We start from the raw sequence: 21,044 nt of genomic DNA, 5'->3' as shown, positions 1-21,044 counted from the left end.
ACTGGAGTGGGGATAGTAATTTTAACCCCTACGCTATCCAACGCTTTCCCTACTGTCGCACTCTTTGGAGTGGGAATAGTAATTTTTACCCCTACGCTATCCAACGCTTTCCCTACTGTTGCACCCACTGGAGTGGGAATAGTAATTTTCACCCCTACGCTATCCAACGCTTTCCCTACTGTTGTACTCACTGGAGTGGGAATAGTAATTTTTATCCCTACGCTATCCAACGGTTTCCCTACTGTTGCACTCTCTGGAGTGGGAATAGTAATTTTTACACTTCCGCTATTGTACTTTAATAATATTGGATATTATTGAATTATATTATGTTACTATATATATATGTTTTAAGAAATATTATGTAAAACATGTTTTGTATAACTTTCATTACTTATTTAATTATTATAAGTTAATTTAAGTATTTTTATGTATATTTTAGTAATTAATTTTTAATAATAATCTAATTTAACATTGTTTATAATAAAGTCGCTATTTTTATAAACTATATTTTTGTAAACTATATTTTTTACTCGATATTTTTGTACTTGCCTGTTTGTAGATACAAACTCGATATTCTGTCTGTCGAAATTTTGTCAACGATATTTTTGATAGTGGATATTATGTCCCTCGATATTATGTCAGTGATCCAATTAAAACAATGTAAAAAGAAAGTCAAAATACAAATCTTCACTAAATGTTTTTCAAAAAGTGCCTCAGTGATTTTAGTTGTACATGGAAAGTTCAGTCAAGCGGAGGTTGAGAAAAAACTATATCTCGAACTGCCAGACTGAATTACACCAAATTTGACAGAAAGGCAGCTCTTGGTCCAGAAAGCGCCCTTTTTAGGGCTTGGCCTACGTCACCACTTCGTCAGAAGTGGGGCGGAGCTCCGAGCCGTTTTGTTACAGGGCTCAGAATAGTGAAGTAAAAATTCCTCACTGCGCGAGATTTTTCCGTAGTTTATTTTGGCATCTGCATGCTAATTGGTCCTCGCAGTGCTGTGTTTCTAGTAGCCTTCACGCAATAGGCCATATGGATTTCAGTCTGTGAACTTCCTGCATATTCTGTGTGGTTACGCACAGGGGAGTTCAATAAATTGTCAATTACGAGCTGTCAGGGTGCCGCGGTAATTGAACCCAGATGTTCTGGGCGCGTTCACCAGTCTGCAGTGAGTTTGGTGGGCGCGCATTCGTCTGCATCCTTTCATGTGCAAGTGTTGGCCTTTGAAGAGCTGGTTTTCACATGTGTGTGAGTGCGCTGTGGATGCGATGAGGAGACAGATACTGCCGACAAAGCTGAGCATGAAATGGAGACGTCTAAAGCCCAGGAGAGAGTGACAGACAGCTATGACTCAGAGGGGAGAATGGCTGAGAGGCACGCTGTCAGTGACGCAGCAGGAGCATGCAGGTAGACAGCACATCAAAGCACAGGCGAGGTAGTTCACCAAACTGTGGATATTGTGTAAGTGATGTGGAACAGAACATAAGATGCTTTTGTGCGGGTTTCAAGAGTCGTTGAATCCTCAGGTGAGACGCCTCCTTGACATTTCACAGGCAATGTAAACTAATACCATGCCTTTAGGGCATTGGCGCTTTAGAAAAAGTGACTCTACAGCTGCAACACAGGCAAAGTCAGCACGGATTATGAATATACGTTAAAAACAGGGCCATCGCTGAAAAACGAACATTAGAAAGTTGTGCGCACTTGTCTTACAAACATAAAATGGTATACACCCGTTACAACGCATCTTTTACTCCGCACTACCATTACAACGCGACTTTTACAACGCATACCATTACAACGCATTGCGCTGGGGGGCGCTCTAGGATAGGGAATAAGTATAATTTACTATCCAACACCTTCCCTAGGGTCCACGGGGACTGGAGTTAGAATAGTAAATTATACTTACCACTATCCAGCACCTCAAAGCGCTATGCGTTGTAATGGTATGCGTTGTAATGGTCGCGTTGTAATGGTAGGTAGTTGTAATAGTATGCGTTGTAACATGGTACATCCACATAAAATGCACTCTTCGTAAATGTCCCAGTTATTTCGCGAGATAAGGACCGATTTGGGCTGTCATTTCGAGTGAGCTACGATATGCAGCCCCTCAAAATACGCTTGTACAGGGGTCAAATTTATACAATTTGCAGATTTTGTGGCCACCTGGTATTTAGCAGGTGCGATAAAGTCCGCTTCTGGAGCGCAATGTAGCCAGCTCAGTCCTGCGACGATTTAACATGAGAAAAATGCCTGCTAATTGTTCTGCAGGTCACTGACCCCGCCTCCAGCCTGGGTGACTCCTGCACTCATGCAACTTAGGATCGCAGTTTCTATGCTTATATTTAATGGTTGCATGTACATGAAGACAGCCTGAAAACACACCAAATAAACACGGTCATGCTTTTCACGCCATCTCAATTTACAAGTGTTTACTGAGACATTCGCATTCCCCGGGAACGTAGCCACGGATCCCTAGGGGGACACACCCCACAGTTTGAAGATGTCTGCTCTAAGTCCTTTTACTCAGCCCAGCACGTGGCAATCGCCAGCATCAGGCAGTCTAGAGTGTTTCTTTGAAGATGTCTGCTGGCGTTTTGAGCTATGTTGTAACTTCACACGCTGGATGTCTCTTAAAGTCACAAGACACAGGGAGTTGAAACATGATTGATTGAATGCCGATCATAATACCAAGTGTGTCAAGGGCCATAGAGCAAGCAAGGAGAATGGTCCCCCATTCACAAGTGGATGAACAGTAAAGTACAGGAATTATCAAGGTTCACTGGGTTTCACATGTCTCTAGGGCCCAGGGTGTGTATGTGTATTACTGTTTTGTATGTGCAATATGTCTCTGAAAGTGCATGAATGTGTTTCTGTGTGTCTATGTGTATGCACTTCTGCCTCTATAGTCTCTATATGTGCATCTCTGCTTGTGTTTGTGTCTTAGTGTGTAGGTGTCTCTCTATATATGTATATCCCTGTTTTTGTATGTACATCTCGTGTCTGTATATGCGTGTCTGTGTTCACTTTTTTATCTGCGTTTTTGTGTCTGTATGTGCATCTCTGTATATGCGTCTTGTTAAAGCATAATGTGGAATTTTATTCAAGTCAAGTCAAGTCAGCTTTATTCGACAATTGTCATAAAAGCATGTTCCATATATAAAAGTACATGTGTAAACTTTTAGTAGTAAAACCATTATAAAATCAGAATATAAATTTCATGAATAAATAGATAAAATCCTTACAAAAACAGTACAAATGTGCAAAATATTACTCTTAACAGAGGTGCTTAGCCTACAACTTTAAGTAATGTGTTATTCTTTCAGGAGTCGGGCTCTAATCGTCCATGCCCATCCTAAGAATTTCGCCACGGCTATATACACAGACATATTAGGACTGGTGCGAATGAGTCTAACTGCAGTCATTCCTTTCCTTTTTCCCAATGACCTACACATCGGTTTTAGCCACTTTCGTCTCGCCGCTGCATACATTGGGCACTCAAACAGAAGATGGCCAATGGTTTCAGGAACATCTGAGCAAGCTGGACAAGCCACCTTGCCCCCACTGGTCCATCTATTAGTGAATGCCCTTACAGGCAGGCTTCCCACTCTTAACTGAAAGTGAAGCTTGCGGTCAAGGGGCTTCGTAATGACATCCCAGAATTCCTCAAATTTGGGACAATCTTTTATTTCTAAGAATAGACCTACAAGAGATTGTGGAGTAGTACTAAAAATCTTTGTAGCCACCAAGTTCCAGTACAAAGTCTTGAGTGTCTTCTTCGGTGGGAACCTGGCATGCAATGGATTCTTCCACAATTCCCGTAGTCCTAACTCAGTCAAAAGATTTTGAATGTGTCCCAGCCATTTAACTTTCCGGGAACCATCACTATTTATCACATCCAACAGCCCTCTGGTGTATGTTTCCAGTTCCGGTGTAGTCCAGATTCGCTGCCAATATAATATTGGGCGCAGAGATGCGATTAAAGCTATTGGTGATATACCCAGGTCGTAAAACAGGGGATTCAATGGGGTGCTTTGTGGTAACCTTATTAGCTTTCTGAGAAATGTGTTTTCAGAGACAGTCATCCCCTTTAGCCTTTCATTTCCCCACATTTCCACACCATACAGAGTAGAACTAACTACTTTGCCATTGTAAACCACTAATACCGGACTTATCGGTTTAGTCAAAGACCTAGAGTGCTCTATAGTCAAAGCTCCTGAAAGTTGTCGATGCTTCAGGGTGGCCAAATCAATCTGCTGCCTCCAGGACAAGTCCTGTTGAATACAGATACCCAGATAGCTAAATGCCTTACCTTCTCAAGTGGGCCACTACTCATATGTACAGTACCCCTGTTGGCTTTAGGTGCATTAAAAGACATGTACTTAGATTTAAGAGCATTAACTTCCAAACCACGGGCAACACAGAAGTCCTCGAAAATTGTCAGAGCCTTCTGTAGCCGGCTCGGGGTTTTTGAAACAATAAGACAATTGTGGAATTTTATTCATAAATTCTGTTCTTCGGGTGCCATCTGTGTAAGCCGCGATGTTGTATACAACTTGTCGGCTGTCATATAACACTTCCATCTGTTTCACGGCGCAGTGAGTGCAGAGTGAGTGCGAGAGTGACTGAGTGCAGAGTGATTGCAGAGTGAGTGTGAGAGTGAATGAGTGCAGAGTGAGTGCCAGGTGACAGTGAGTGCAGAGTGAGTGCCAGAGTGACAGTGAGTGCAGAGTGAGAGTCAGTGCTGAGTGAGTGCAGAGTGAGTGCAGAGTGACAGTGAGTGCAGAGTGACAGTGAGTGCAGAGTGACAGTGAGTGCAGAGTGAGCGCGAGAGTGACTGTGAGTGCAGAGTGAGAGCAGATTGAGTGCCAGTGACTGTGAGTGCAGAGTGAGTGCAGAGCGACTGTGATTGCAGAGTGAGTGCGGGAGTGTTGTGGAAAGTCAGCCCAATTTACAACCAATGCCCAGGCTGCTAGCTCAAGACGCCTCTTAGTTCCCATTCTGAATAGTTACCAAATAAAGAGACGGGCGCTGGAGGCAGGAACACAAGAACAGAGTTTTATTTCTCATGAGAGCCTGTCATTTCGGACACAAAACACAGTGTCTTTCAGGAGGTGCTCTAACAAGTTCTCTGAGACATCGCCTTTTATACATCACAAACATTCCTTATTACAATAATAACATTGTGAAACAAGGAAAAGACATCCCCGACCCCTCCGCGTTCTAGTGCAATCCAACACGTGGCTACAGTACAGGTCCTCACACCATACACTGGGAGGGGGCTATTGCTCAGCTGAGTGTTCCGCTGATTTCTTTGGAATGTGTGCGCCTGATCGATTCTCGGAGGGGTGGGGAGGTCATGATCAATAGTAGCTCTTTTGAAGAGGGACGAGTGCATACAGTGGTGGGCAATGAACTGTATCCTCAGGCGAAAGAGAGGGTCGCGCAGAGGGAGAGGGTGTTATGGTCTATGCATGTGAGAGGGGGGTGTTCAAATACGCGCAGGAGGGAAGCCAGGGATTCCAATGAGCGGGCAAAAAGGCCATGGTGCCTAAAAGGGCTGTTATGTACATATGGGCACGGGCTTTTAATGGCGGAATGATGCGGTCAATATTTCACGGTATTCATGGTGCTTACAGGGAGGGGAATGGGAAGAGGCAAATGAACGCCGCTTAGGTACATTAATTTTGCTAATTTCCACAGTGTCAGTGAGTGCAGAGTGAGTGCAAGAGTGACAGTGAGCGCAGAGTCAGTGCGAGAGTGACAGTGAGTGCAGAGTGAGTGCGAGAGTGAGTGTGAGAGTCTGAGAATGACCGTGAGTGCAGAGTGACTGCCAGAGTGACAGTGAGTGCAGAGTGAGTGCTAGAGGGACAGTGAGTGCAGAGTCAGTGCGAGAGTGACAGTGAGTGCAGAGTGAGTGCGAGAGTGTGAGAGTGACCATGAGTGCAGAGTGACTGCCAGAGTGACAGTGAGTGCAAAGTGAGTGCTAGAGTGACAGTGAGTGCTAGAATGACAGTGAGTGCAGAGTGACAGTGAGTGCAGAGTGAGTGAAGAGTGAGTGTGAGAGTGACTGTGAGTGCAGAGTGAGTGTGAGAGTGACTGTGAGTGCAGAGTGAGTGCAGAGTGTGAGTGACTGCAGAGTGAGTGCAGAGTCTGAGTGACTGCAGAGTGAGTGCAGAGTGAGAGTGAGTGCAGGGTGAGTGCAGAGTGAGTGCAGAATTAAATAGAGTGAGAGTGAGTGCAGGATTACATAGAGTGAGGGTGAGTGCAGAGTGATAGTGAGTGTAGAGTGAGTGCAGAATAAGTGCAGAGGGAAGTGAGTGCAGAATAAGAGAGAGTGCAGAGTGAGTCCAGGGTGCAGAGTGGGTGCAGAATGACTGCAGAGTTAGAGTGAGTAACTGCAGAGTGTGAGTGAGTGCATAATGTTTGCAAAATGAGTACAGAGTGACAGTGAGTGCAGAGTGAGTGCAGGGGCAGAGTGAGTGCAGTTGCAAAGTGAGTGGAAGGTGAGTGTAGGTGCACAGTCAGTGAGTGCAGAGTGAGGGCAGGTGCAGAGTGCACAGAGAGGGAGTGCAGAAAGAGTGAGTGCAGAGTACAGCGTGAGTGCAGAGTGAGTGCAAAGTGAGTGCAGGTGCAGAGTCAGTGCACAGTGAGTACAGGTGCAGAGTGAGTGCAGAGTGAGTGTAAGTGCAGAGTGAGTGTAGAGAGTGTAGAGAGTGCAAGTGCAAAGTGGGTGCAAAGTGAGTGCAGGTGCAGAGTGAGTGCAGAGTGAGTGCAAGTGCAGAATGACTGCAGAGTGAGTGAGACTGCAGAGTGACTGCAGCGTGAGTGTGACTGCAGAGTGACTGCAGAGTGAGTGTGATTGGAGAGTGAGTGTACAGTGAGTGTAGGTGCAGAGTGAGTGCAGGTACAGAGTGAGTGTGAGTGTCGATTGACTGCAGAGTGAGTGTGACTGTAGAGTGACTGCAGTGTGAGTGTGACTGCAGACTGAGTGTGACTGCAGAGTGACTGCAGAGTGAGTGTGACTGCAGAGTGCCTGAAGAGTGACTGCAGAGTGAGTGTGACTGCAGAGTAACAGTGAGTGCAGTGACAGTGACTGCAGTGTGTGAGTGTGCAAGGTAAACAGTGTGTTAGTGTGCAGGGTGAACAGTGTGTAAGTGTGCAGGGTGCACAGTGTGTGAGTGTACAGGAGAAACCGTGTAAACTATGCAGGGTGAACAGTGTGAGTGTGCAGGGAGAGCAGTGTATGACTGTGTAGGGGCACTGTGTGAGTACAGGAGACGAACACTCAAACTAAGTCCACCACACACATACATAAGACCACATACGATACACCACACCACACACACATACACCACACACACATACCACACTCACACACACCACACATACACACCAGCCTCTCACCACCACACACTCATCACCACTCACCACCACACACTCACCACCACACACTTACCACCGCAAAAGTGAGTCCAGAATAAGAGAGAGTGCAAAGTGAGTCCAGGGTGCAGAGTGAGTGCAGAATGACTGCAGAGTTAGAGTGAGTAACTGCAGAGTGTGAGTGAGTGTAGAATGTTTGCAAAATGAGTACAGAGTGACAGTGAGTGCAGAGTGCTGAGTTCAGAGTGAGTGCAGGGGCAGAGTGAGTGCAGTTGCAAAGTGAGTGGAGAGTGAGTGTAGGTGCACAGTCAGTGAGTGCAGAGTGAGGGCAGGTGCAGAGTGCACAGAGAGGGAGTGCAGAACGAGTGAGTGCAGAGTACAGCGTGAGTGCAGAGTGAGTGCAAAGTGAGTGCAGGTGCAAAGTCAGTGCACAGTGAGTGCAGGTGCAGAGTGAGTGCAGAGTGAGTGTAAGTGCAGAGTGAGTGTAGAGAGTGCAAGTGCAAAGTGGGTGCAAAGGGAGTGCAGGTGCAGAGTGAGTGCAAGTGCAGAATGACTGCAGAGTGAGTGAGACTGCAGAGTGACTGCAGCGTGAGTGTGACTGCAGAGTGACTGCAGAGTGACTGCAGAGTGAGTGTGATTGGAGAGTGAGTGTACAGTGAGTGTAGGTGCAGAGTGAGTGCAGGTACAGAGTGAGTGTGAGTGCCGATTGACTGCAGAGTGAGTGTGACTGCAGAGTGACTGCAGTGAGAGTGTGACTGCAGAGTGAGTGTGACTGGAGAGTGACTGCAGAGTGACTGCAGAGTGAGTGTGACTGCAGAGTAACAGTGAGTGCAGTGACAGTGACTGCAGTGTGTGAGTGTGCAAGGTAAACAGTGTCTTAGTGTGCAGGGTGAACAGTGTGTAAGTGTGCAGGGTGCACAGTGTGTGAGTGTACAGGAGAAACAGTGTAAACTATGCAGGGTGAACAGTGTGAGTGTGCAGGGAGAGCAGTGTATGACTGTGTAGGGGCACTGTGTGAGTGCAGGAGACGAACACTCAAACTAAGTCCACCACACGCATACATAAGACCACATTCGATACACCACACCACACGCACATACACCACACACACATACCACACTCACACACACCACACACACACACCAGCCTCTCACCACCACACACTCATCACCACTCACCACCACACACTCACCACCACACACTTACCACCGCACACTCACCACCACATAGTCACCACCACACACTCACCACTACTCACACAACCACACACCACCAGCCCTCAGTGCACGCTTTCACCAGGCGCAAACACCACCAGCCATCAATGTACGCTTTCATCAAGCACAAACACCACCAGGCGCCAGTGCAAGCTTTCACCACACACACAACACCAAATGTCATTGCATGCTTTCACCAAACACACACACATCACCAGCCATCAGTGCACACTTTAACCAGTCACACACAACACCAGCCGTCAGTGCATGCTTTCACTAAGCGCACTCGCCACCAGCTGTCAGTGCACCCTTTCACCAAGCACACACACCACCAGCCATCTGTGCACGCTTTTAATAAGCACACACACCATCAGCCATCAGTGCACAATTTCAACAGGCACACACACCACCACCCATCAGTGCAGACATCAATTGTTAACGCATCCACAATTATCTATTGTAGCAATCGCAATATGATGCCCTTTACTTTTAAACATATTCATCTAAATGCCGCATGCCACCATTCCTACTTTCCAATCCAACACACATTTTTCACTACACACCACATGCATACACTCCATAACACATGGCTAAAACACATTGCCATTTACAATTCCATTAGCTCCAACTCAAAAAAATCCGAGACCTACTGCATTTCTAATTCTTGTTGTTATTTGGTGTAAATCCATTCAGAATGTTTTAAAGTTATTAAAAGAAAAACAAATTTATATATCTATGTGCGTTGATCCTTCGTGACACTTATGCAGAGCTTTGAGAAGCCACGCACCAGGAGCAGTGCTGCTATTGGCTGTCGGCAACCTGTGTAGAAAGTTGTAGCCACCATTTTATAACATGAGACACGTTCCTGAGGGATGAAAATGGAGGCAAAAACTGTATAAGGGTTCAGTGTAAAGGTACGCTGACCCCATGGGGACATTGTAGGCGTCTCAAAAGACCCCTTGTGAGTGTCAGAATGCCCCAAACCTATTTTTAGGGCTCGGCTAGAAACTCGCGAAGCGCGTTCTTGCCTGAGAACTATAGCTGTCGGCTCAGCCGACAAATAAGTGGAAAGTGGATACAAGACCTGGACACGCGCAGCACTTTGCCATAGGATTAAATTGCGCGCGTGAACTTCTGCTGTTTTCAGCATGGCAGAAAGAATCGGATCACGTCACGCGCCTCGGGAAGAGTTCACGTGACTAACTTTGGAATGCAGGGGGAGTCTTCAGAGGGGCGCGTGGCGCTGATAAACAGGCAGGCTTTATTTTTTCAGGAAGCATCGGTATTTGACTTGTTTTTCCGATCACTGATTTGCGATCGCCTTCCTCCTCCAAAGCAGGCTGCACGTGCATGCGACAAATATGTATTTACTGATGCAATTCTATATGTTTAAATGTATAATGTGCACCGTCAGCAGTTGTTCAGAACTGTCTGCGCCCAGCTTTGCAGGACAAGGATGCATGGTTCTAAAGTGACTTGCAGTGCAGTTTAAAGCGTGCAATGAAGTATGAAAGGCAACGCCCCCCCCCCGCCCCCTCTCCCCAACCGGCATGTTTTGAATTATTCATGGGTGCTTTGCCGCATATCTGTCAATGGACCGATCATGTGTATCTGTGTACCATATAAGCGCTGACCTGCCTGCAAGTCTCGGGGGGGGGAGGGGGCGGCAGAGGAGGTGCAGGACAGAGAAGATGGCCCTGCGACAGTGGGTGCGGAGTGCTGGAGGGATGCAACAGGGAAACGTGCGACAGATGAGTGTGCAAAAGGTCTGCAGTCCTTGTTTCTCAGCCAGTAACACGTTGCATTCTGGGACTTGTAGTTTGTTTTTAACATTGTACGACGGGTTGAAAGTCTGAGCATAAATAGTACTGTTGGATGCCAAGCCAGGAGTGGCTGAAGGCACCATGGACCCTTGACAGCACGCTATCCCAGCATGCCTTCGGTCTGTCATAAATGGGGTGTGTTGGCCTGGACCCCTTCTGAGTCTGCGTGCTTTTGGGGAGACCGGGAAATTGAAATTCAAGAGGTGTATGCATCTGTGAGAACTGAAGTCCAAACTCTGGAAATAAAGCATGGCCTATTCACTTTTTCACTGTTCTGAAACTGATAAAATGAGGGCTGTGTTTTTGCTGTAATTACCCAACTCAGTGGATTTAATTTTGATCATGTTTAAGAAGATGAAAGATGAAGCGGGCCCTGCTGAAACTATCCTCTGCCACGGAACGCCCACACCCAGCTTATGGGCCCACAGTCAAGACATGGGGGGGGGACAATCGGCCTACCCTGAACATTAAGGGGAGTTGTGTCAGGGCAGGGGCCGATGGGGCTGGACCGAGGGGCTAACAGATGGCTTGCGGCTAGCGGGCCGCGCCCCAGCAGCTGTGCCCAGGACCTGTGAGAGGAATGTGGAACATTCTTGGGCGATAGGCTGGTTTTGCAGGAATTCACAGCCAGGGTGACTCATTGCCGAGGAATCACGACTTTGTAGCTGGGAAGGGGAGCGCTGAGTGTTTGTTTTTGCGGTGGATGCAAAGTGTGCATCTGACACTGCTGTGCCTCCTGGGACCATTTATGATTTAATGTCCCTCCCCCCTCACGCGTGACACTACCACCGTGAGTGGGTGGTCTTCCGGCTTCAGGGAGCAACGCATGCTTAGAAGGAAGTCCTTGTGGGGGGCATCCCTGCCTCGCGCATCTCAGGTGGAAGAGGCACTGAACAGGCACCAATGCACTTGGAAAGGGTGCTCAGTGGTTTGCCACACTTGCTGCAGATGTCGGTGTTTGCGAATTCCACGGATTCGACTCCGCCTTTCATCCTTCCGAGGTCGATCAAAAAACGACCTTTAGTAATATGTCTGGTGCTCACAGCCTGAGGACAGTGAGTACTAAATCGGAACACTTAGTTTTGTTAAGGTTGTTGGCAGTGGCACGTGGACATGTAGGCAGGTAGCAAGAACATTTTTACAATGTGTCACAAACCTCTTACACGTTACTTAAGGCACTGAAAGAACAGCTTCCTGCGCACATTTGAATAAGGACCTCACTGGTGTCTTGTGCACTTAGATCCCTTCTTGGGGCCCCTAAAAGGCGCGGTTCCCATAACACGGGTTGTGCAAATGAGAAGTGACCCGTGGCCTGCTGCAGCTCCACACGGTAGCACCATCTGAACACGGTTTTTATTTTTACACTTCGGAGCTTATTCATATTAATTTATAGCAATAATAATTATGTTATTTTGCTGTTTTATTATATCGCTTGCTGCAAGTCTTGGGGCTTTATTGCGCTTATTACTATTGTTATTACCCAGTGCATTATGCCCCACGTCTCTCCATGGCATGACTTCCTCTGCCATGGGCTGGAGTGCACCCTAAATTTAGAACCATAGGATCTGGAGTGCTTGACCTGGTCTGCTGCCTTGGTCTTTTGAAATTTTGCTGCAGCAATAGTCATTTTTCTGCATTAAATAATCGTTTTTTGTAAGAAGTACAGTGCTGCGTGTCAATCAATCAATCAATCAACACATTTCTATAGCGCGCTACTCACCCAGAGGGTCTCAAGGCGCTGGTGGAGGGGGGTATGCTACTGCTCGAACAGCCAGGTCTTGAGTTGCTTCCTGAAGGCGAGGTGGTCCTGGGTCAGGTGGAGGTGGGTGGGGAGGGAGTTCCAAGTCTTGGCGGCGAGGTAGGAGAAGGACCGTCCCCCTGTGGTGGCTCTTCGGATGCGGGGGACGGCGGCAAGGGCGTGGCTGGTCGATCGAAGCTGGCGTTTGGGAGCGTAGAAGTTGAGGCGGCTGTTGAGGTATCCTGGGCCTTGGTTGTGTAGGGCTTTGTGCGCGTGGGTGAGGAGACGGAAGGTGAATCTCTTGTTGACCGGGAGCCAATGCAGGTCTCTCAGGTATCCGGAGATGTGGCTGCGACGGGGGATGTCCAGGATGAGTCGTGCTGAGGCGTTCTGGATCTGCTGGAGTCTCTTCTGGAGTTTGGCGGTTGTTCCGGGGTAGAGGGAGTTGCCGTAGTCCAGACGGCTGGTGACGAGGGCCTGGGTGACCGTTTTCCTGGTCTCGGTGGGGATCCACCGGAAGATCTTATGTAGCATGCGCAGGATGTTGAAGCACGACGAGGAGACGGCGTTGACTTGTCTGGTCATGGAGAGGGAGGAGTCCAGGATGAAGCCCAGGTTGCGTGCGTGATCTGTTGGTTTGGATGCGCTGCCTAGGGCGGGGGGCCACCAGGAGTCGTCCCAGGCGGCGGGTGAGGATCCCAGGATGAGGACTTCCGTCTTGTCCGAGTTCAGTTTCAGGCGGCTGTTCTTCATCCATTCGGCTACCTCTTTCATCCCTTCATGAAGGTTGGCTCTGGCGGTGGCGGGGTCATTGGTAAGGGAGAGGATCAGCTGGGTGTCGTCGGCGTAGGAGATGATGTTGAGGTTGTGCTGATGTGCGATGTCTGTGAGGGGGCTCATGTAGACGTTGAAGAGGGTTGGACTGAGCGAGGAGCCTTGCGGAACGCCGCAGATGACTTCGGTGGCTTCTGATCTGAACGGAAGGAGGCGGACTCTCTGTGTCCTTCCGGCAAGGAAGGAGATGATCCACTCCAGTGCCTTCTCCTGGATTCCGACGTTGCTGAGGCGCTGCACTAGTGTACGGTGGCAGACAGTGTCGAAGGCCGCGGAGAGGTCTAGGAGGATGAGGGCTGCTGTTTCTCCATTGTCAAGCAGGGCTCGGATGTCATCGGTGGCTGCGATCAGGGCGGTCTCGGTGCTGTGGTTGGCCCGGAAGCCAGACTGCGAGGGGTCGAGGGATCCGTTCGTCTCGAGGAAGGCGGCCAGCTGCTTGTTGACGGTCTTCTTGATGACTTTTGCAGGAAATGGGAGTAGCGAGATGGGGCGGTAGTTCTTGAGGTCGGTGGGGTCGGCTGATGGCTTCTTTAGTAGAGCGCTGAGTTCGGCGTGCTTCCAGCTCTCCGGGAAGGTAGCGGTGTCAAAGGAGGTGTTGATGATGTCCCGCAGGTGGGGTGCGATGACAGCGTCGGCCTTGTTGAAGACGTGGTGAGGGCAGGGGTCGGTCGGAGATCCGGAGTGGATGGAGTTCATAGTGCGGATGGTTTCTTCGGTGCTGATCGGAGTCCAGGCGCGAAGGATGGTGGTGGGGGGCGGTGGTTCCGTCGTGGCGTTCGTCGGTTGAGTGTTGAAGCTGTTGTGTATGTCCGCGATCTTGTTGTGGAAGTAGGAGGCGAGGGAGTTGCAGAGGTCTTGCGAAGGGGTGATGTCGTTGTTTCCGGCGTTGGGGTTGGAGAGCTCTTTGACGTTGTTGAAGAGTTCCTTGCTGTTGTGTGTGTTGTTGTCCAGTCGTTCCTTGAATGCAGTTTTCTTGCTGGCGTGGATGAGTTGGTGGTGTTTTCGGGTGGCGAGCTTGAGGGCAGTCATGTTGTCCGGTGTTGGGTCTCTGCGCCAGGTTCTCTCGAGGGCTCGGCAGTTCTTCTTGGAGCTCTTGAGTTCGTCGGTGAGCCATGGGGCTTTCTTGCTACCGGGTCTGCTAGGCGGGGTCCTCAGGGGGGCGAGGTCGTCTGCACAGTCGGTGATCCACTTCGTGAGGTTGGTGGCCGCCTGGCTTGGGTTCGTTGTGCTGGTGGGGGGGTTCTTGCTCAGGGAAGTCGCCAGCTGGTCGGCAGTGATCTTGTTCCAGCTTCTGCGTGCAACCTGTTGTTGGTGGTGGTGAGTCGTGGTCCTTTTGAAGCTGAAGTGGACGCAGCTGTGGTCCGTCCAGTGGAGTCCGGTGGAGTGGCTGAAGGCGATGTCCTTGCTGGATGAGAAGACGGGGTCGAGTGTGTGTCCGGCGTAGTGGGTGGGGGTGGTCACCAGCTGCTTGAGTCCCAGGTTGTCGAGGTTGTCCAGCAGGGTGGTGGTGTTGCGGTCGTTGTTGTTCTCCAGGTGGAAGTTGAGGTCCCCGAGGAGGATGTAGTCAGCGGAGCAGAGGGCGTGCGGGCTGATGAAGTCAGCGATGTCTTCGCTGAATTGTGTGCGTTGTCCCGGGGTTCTGTAGATGAGGGTGCCTCTGAGGGTGGTCTTGGGGTTGATGTGGACCTGGAAGTGCAGGTGCTCGGCGGTTGCGAGGGTGTCGTCGGTGTTGGTCGTGATGCGGATGGTGTTCCTGTGGACGATGGCGATGCCTCCTCCGGTGTGGTTGATGCGGTCCCTTCGGATGATCTTGTAGCCATCTGGGATGACGATGGCGATGTCGGGCGCTGAAGAGGCGTTCATCCAGGTTTCCGTGAGGAAGGCGACGTCTGGTGAGGTTGTGTCAAGCAGGTTCCAGAGCTCGACGGCGTGTCTGTGGACGGAGCGGATGTTGAGCAGGATGCATTTCAGGTGGCTGCTGCTGTTGCTCGTGGAGGTCTTGAGTACTGCTGGAGTGGTGCAGGTCCGGATGCAGGTGAACTTGCAGGCGTTGCAGCAGAAGGGTCCGTGGGTGCGTCTAGGGGTGGCTCGGTAGCACCCCGGGATTCTTCCGGCGTTGAGTACATAGAGTTCGGTGGCGCCGTAGGTCCGACGGGTGGGCTGGGGTCTGCAGGGGCCAGGGGTCCTGGCACTGGGCGCGGTCCAGGCACGGACGGGCGCAGACGGGCTTACCTTTGGCGCACCTTCGGCGCTCAGTCGGCGCTCCCGCTGCGCGCGTCCGCTGCGTGGTCGCTGAGGGGGCGTTATAAGTAGGAGCCGGGAGGGAGGGTCAGCCGGGAGGCGGGAGGACCAATGGGAGAGGAGGGGAGGCGGAGCTACGGGTCAGCGGCGGCGGGAAAGCACGGAGGTGACCGGGGCAGCGGGTCCGGTGAAGAGCGGGGGCAGAGGCGGCAGGCTGCGGGCAGAGGCGTACCCGAGGAAGATGCGGAGGGCAGCGGCGTGGAGGAGGTGAGCGGAGATCTCAGCAAGCAGGGAGTGGCCAGGCAGCAGCTGAGTCAGCAGGCAGGCAGGCGAGCGTCAGAGCAGCGTGGAGGGAGCGACCGCCTGCGAGGGCCCAGGGGTCACAGTGAGTGACCAGGCAGGGACCCCTTAAGTAGGAGCCGGGAGGGAGGGTCAGCCGGGAGGCGGGAGGCGGGAGGACCAATGGGAGAGGAGGGGAGGCGGAGCTACGGGTCAGCGGTGGCGGGAAAGCACGGAGGTGACCGGGGCAGCGGGTCCGGTGAGGAGCGGGGGCAGAGGCGGCAGGCTGCGGGCAGAGGCGTACCCGAGGAAGATGCGGAGGGCAGCGGTGTGGAGGAGGTGAGCGGAGGTCTCAGCAAGCAGGGAGCGGCCAGGCAGCAGCTGAGTCAGCAGGCAGGCAAGCGAGCGTCAGAGCAGCGTGGAGGGAGCGACCGCCTGCGAGGGCACAGGGGGTCACAGTGAGTGACCAGGCAGGGACCCCTTAAGTAGGAGCCGGGAGGGAGGGTCAGCCGGGAGGCAGGAGGACCAATGGGAGAGGAGGGGAGGCGGAGCTAAGGGTCAGCGGTGACGGGAAAGCACGGAGGTGACCGGGGCAGCGGGCCCAGTGAAGAGTGGGGGCAGAGGCGGCAGGCTGCGGGCAGAGGCGTACCCGAGGAAGATGCGGAGGGCAGCGGCGTGGAGGAGGTGAGCAGAGGTCTCAGCAAGCAGGGAGCGGCCAGGCAGCAGCTGAGTCAGCAGGCAGGCAGGCGAGCGTCTGAGCAGCGTGGAGGGAGCGACCGCCTGCGAGGGCACAGGGGTCACAGTGAGTGACTGGCAGGGACCCCTTAAGTAGGAGCCGGGAGGGAGGGTCAGCCGGGAGGACCAATGGGAGAGGAGGGGAGGCGGAGCTACGGGTCAGCGGTGGCGGGAAAGCACGGAGGTGACCGGGGCAGCGGGTCCGGTGAGGAGCGGGGGCAGAGGCGGCAGGCTCTGGGCAGAGGGGTACCCGAGGAAGATGCGGAGGGTAGCGGCGTGAAGGAGGTGAGCGGAGGTCTCAGCAAGCAGGGAGCGGCCAGGCAGCAGCTGAGTCAGCAGGCAGGCAGGCGAGCGTCAGAGCAGCGTGGAGGGAGCGACCGCCTGCGAGGGCACAGGGGTCACAGGCGTGTGATTTTAGCCCCACGGCTGCCCCTCTGCACCAGAACGACCCCCCCCCCCCCATTGCATGCTGTAATGTCAGCTGCTGGGTATTGATTAACCTGTCGATAATGATCGCCTTTTGGGGCCGACAGGACAGCTGCCAGGGCCCCGGGGAGCAATAAAACGAGATACCCAAATTGTGTCTCCCTCTCCCCTCCTGCGGTCATTAAAGGGTGTCAGTGGCCAAGCCCCCTCCTCAGCCCTGTAACCAGAGGAAGGGGTGTCAGCAGATTTACGCTGACACTCGGCAGGTGGTGGGGTATTTTTACTCGCCCAGTAAATCAGTAACTCAGAACACAACCACACACACACAACCACACACACAACCACACACAACCACACACACACAACCACACACACACACAACCACACACACAACCACTCACACACAACCACACACACACAACTACACACACACAACTAAACACAGCATTTGCAATGCAATAGGTCTCGCATTTGTTAGAGTTTGAGCCATTGCCATTGTAAATGACAATGCCTTTTATTTATGTGTTGGTTTATAAAATGTAAATAAAAGGCAATGCCAATTACAATGCCAATGGTTCAAACTCTAACAACTGCGAGACCTATTACATTTTAAATGCTTGTTTTTCTTGCCTAACAGATGGTGTTTTATTAATAACTTATTGAAAGATAAAGAGTATATATCGAATTTTGAATGTTTTATAAAAGAGCTTTTTCTGCATAATAATACGCCGGATATTCCATTCCACATTGTTTGGGATGTGGTCAAGGCTTCTCTCCGGGGTCATGTAATTAACTGCATTTCAGTTAAAAAGAAGAAAGCTAGTAAACGATCCTCAACTTTACTTTAGTATATTAAACAGCTAGAATACACATTTTTCACTACCAAAAATGATACTGCGCTACAGTGATTAATGAAAGCAAAATTTGTGTTTAATAAAAGTTCAACTGAGAAGGCTGGAGGTACAACACTAAAAATCTATTTAAAGTTTTTGGGGGGCGCAATAAGGCTGGCACATTACGTGCCAACTATTTGAAAGTTAAATCTCAAAAGTCTAAAATAGTTAAGATTTTGGATGAAAGTGGGAACCCTTTTTTTTTAAAATGAAGACATTTTCAAATACTTTACTGATTTTTTATACAAATCTTTATACTCCAGATAATTTTCCCACAGAAGAGTCACTAGACTCATATATTCACTCTCTTCTACAACAGGTACAGGATCTTTCCTTTCTAGAAGAACCAATTTTGATCTCTGAACTAAAGTCTGCTTAAGGCTTTGCATAAAGACAAAGCTCCGGGTCCAGGTAGCTTTACTGCTGAATTCTACTCCTGTTTTTCATATCTCTTACTTCCCCACCTCCTTACATTTTATCAGTCTATTCTCTCACAAGACAAAGCTAAAGGAACCTTCCTAGAGGCTATGATCTGTTCGATTCCTAAAAAGGATAAAGATACATCATTATGTGCTAATTGTAGGCCCATATCCCTTATCAATTTGGATTGTAAGCTTTTTACCAAGATTTTATCAATTAGAATTTCTCCTTCAATTCCTGATGTGGTTAAACTTTAGCAGATCGGATTTGTCAAGGGTAGGCACATGACTGACAACTCCAGTCTGTATCTTGATATTTCGCATATGGCTTCTTCTACCAATTGTCCTATGGCCCTCGTCACAAGCCGCCTGGACTACGGGAACACCCTCTACGCGGGAACCACAGCCAAGCTCCAGAAGAGACTGCAGCGCATCCAGAACGCCTCAGCACGACTCATCCTCAACATCCCCCACCGCAGCCACATCTCTACCCACCTGAAAGACCTGCACTGGCTCTCTGTCAACAAAAGGATCACGTTCCGACTCCTCACCCACGCACACAAGGCTCTCCACAACACGGGCCCGAAATACCTCAACGGCCACCTCACTTTCTACACACCCACCCGCCAGCTCCGATCCGCCAGCCTCGCCCTCGCATCCGTCCCACATGTCCGGAAATCCACCGTCGGAGGAAGATCCTTCTCCTACCTGGCGTCCAAGACATGGAACTCCCTCCCCACTCACCTACGGATGACCCTGGAACATCTCTCACTCGTTCGAGCAGTAGCAACCCCCTCCTCCCCAGCGGCTTGGGACCCTCAAGCGTGAGTAGCGCGCTATACAAACCTGGTGATTGATTGATTGATGGCTGCTATTTCTTTGGATGAAGGGCAAGGCTTTTGATTGTGTCAATTGGAAGTTTATGATGCAGGCTCTACAACGGCATGGCTTTATTCCAACTTTCCTTAAGTACATAATTGTACTATATTCTTCACCAATGACTTCTATCTTTCTTAATGGTTCCCGATCTTCATATTTTCTCCTTTCCCGTGGTACCAGCCAGGGATGTCCTCTCTCCCCACTGGTTTTGTATATTATCCCATGAACCCTTTCTACATACATTACATCATTTATCACTGTTTTATGGTTTTCAACATACAGATAATGAGATTAAGTTCTCAGCCTATGCTGATGACGTGATCCTTTATGTCTCCGAACCGGACACATCAAGCCCTGCCTTTACTAATCTTTTATCATTGTATGCTAGTTTATCTGGATGTAAATTGAATTTTTCTAAATCAGAAGAACTCCCCCTCAACAGATATTGTTTGAAGAGTATGTTCGACGACACCGGGTTTAAATGGTCTTTGCACAACATTAAGTGCTTGAGAATTAAATATTCTCCCTCCATGGCAAAGACAATCCAGATCAATTTAGAAGATGTTCATAATAAGATTCTTCAAATGACAGAGAAATGGTCCCCATTATATCTGTCTTGGTGGGGAAAGTTGACCACTATCAAGAGGATGTTTCTACCTGCCATTAATTTTTACCTGTCCATGTTACCTATTAAATTACTGCTAAAATTTTTTAAGTCATTAAATAAATCAATTACTGTATTTTTAATGAAGGGTAAAAAAGCTTGTATCACTTTAATATCTCTTTGTAAACCGAAGGAGCTGGGAGGGATACATTTCCCAAATGTTCAGCAATATATTACTGCTTTTGTTTTAAAACAAGTACTACCTTATGTGGTAGGCCCTTTTTCTCTCCACCTATTAAGCATTCTAGTTAGGTGTCTTCCCTCATTCTCACAAGATCCTTATCCCCAATACAACAATTTCTATAATCCTCAATGGCATAACAAAGCTCTCAAAATGTTGAATGCAACTATTGTTTTGAAACACTGGGTTCTGAAGGGTATAATTCAAATAAAACAGCTGATGTGTGACATGATTTCTCTTACTTTTTCTGAGTTTCAAAACAAATGTACTATTCCTTCTACCTATGTTTGTAAATATGAGTCTCCTAGAGGTGCCCGCAGGCAAGCCATCTCCGCTCTCACTCAGTCCCAATCTCATATAAGCTCCTCACCTCCTGCTCCGCTTGTACTATTATCATTGTCTCCTAAATCTTTATATATATATATATATATATATATATATATATATATATATATATATCCTGGAAATTCCGTTTTCAGCAAACACAATGCAAGTAGTCAAACACGGACACGGACCACAGTTCTGGTGCTTCTTAGTGTTTAATTCAGTGCATGGACATCATAAATATATATATATATATATATATATATATATATATATATATATATATATATATATATATATATATATATATATATATATATATATATATATATATATATATATATATATATATATATATCGCCAGTAGGTATATATAGTTAGGATTTATTCCCTATGGGATTTTTGAAAATTCTATGTCTAATAACTTTGGCGTTTGTGGACGGAATCGGCTGAAATTTTCAGAAAAATGGCACATTTTGTTTCTGAGCAGCCCTTGAAAATTTGGGGGGGTTTTGTCGAGGGGGGGCCGAGAAAAAAGGGGGGTCCCAAAACGCGTTTTTCCCATGTTAATTTCCATAGGGCGGTTGGACTCACTTTTAGCTCGAACGGCTGAATGGATTTGCACGAAACTTGGCAAAATTGTAGGGACTGTTAGCCCGATGTGCCTTTGCTAGGTCTCAATATATGTGCTCCAGTAGTTTTTGAGAAATTAACGTTTAAAACAAGATATATATCTGTAACAGCGCTCCAGGCTGCGCTCCGGTTTGCTTATTTTTCGCGAAATGGAACTTTGCGATGCGAAGCTGATTGGCTCCCCCGTGTCTGTCAACATTCTAAACAGTCCGGAGCGGCCGCCATCTTATCTCTCGGTAGGATCGAGAGAGAAGAAGAGGTGAAAAACGAAGGGGGAATTTAATGAAAGGGGGCAAGGTATACCCCTCTTGACCCCCTAGGAATGTTGTTGGGGTTATTAAAGGGTCCCGTGGGGAAAATAAAAAAAAATGATTTTTC

The sequence above is a fragment of the Lissotriton vulgaris genome, chromosome 7 (genome assembly GCF_964263255.1).
Source record: "Lissotriton vulgaris chromosome 7, aLisVul1.2, whole genome shotgun sequence".
Taxonomy (NCBI): Eukaryota; Metazoa; Chordata; class Amphibia; order Caudata; family Salamandridae; genus Lissotriton; species Lissotriton vulgaris.
Note: the sequence above shows the minus strand (reverse complement) of the source record.